A 425-nucleotide genomic window follows, 5' to 3' on the forward strand; every position below is an offset into this window, starting at 1 on the left:
TTTTTTGGCACTGAGGCATTTGGCTTGTCATCTTATTCAGTACAGTTCAAGCCATGGGCAAATAGAGAGATTTTCTGTATTATTTTTGTTTCAGAATTGGCATCCGTGCTGCCCCTCTTGCTTGTTTCCAGTTTCTCCACAGCATGAGGGTTAATTACATTTTCTCACTCGGTACATGGGATTATTACATGTCCACGGGTTTTTACACAGTTTCACTCCTACTCACCCGAGCGGGTCCCGTTTCCCACCAGACTCAGGATTCCCCTTGCTAAAGGCGAGCAGGGCAAATCTGCTAAAAAAGGGGCAATATACTGGGCTTCGCTGGGTGTTCCTGTTCCATCTGTGGGACCGCGGTATCTGCCAAGAGAGCTGGAAATTATAAAAGCAGAAATCTTGCCTTGTTTTTTTTTCTTTTCTTTTTTTTT

General features: G+C 44.0%; 1 protein-coding gene across 1 annotated transcript in view; it reads left to right on the plus strand.

The window, feature by feature from the left end:
- Nucleotides 1–425, plus strand: part of PAX5 (paired box 5) — a 141,348-nt gene that overhangs the window by 12,822 nt on the left and 128,101 nt on the right. The gene's annotated exons all lie outside the window — the stretch shown is intronic.

The sequence above is a fragment of the Calidris pugnax genome, unplaced genomic scaffold (genome assembly GCF_001431845.1).
Source record: "Calidris pugnax isolate Ruff unplaced genomic scaffold, ASM143184v1 scaffold499, whole genome shotgun sequence".
NCBI lineage: Eukaryota > Metazoa > Chordata > Aves > Charadriiformes > Scolopacidae > Calidris > Calidris pugnax.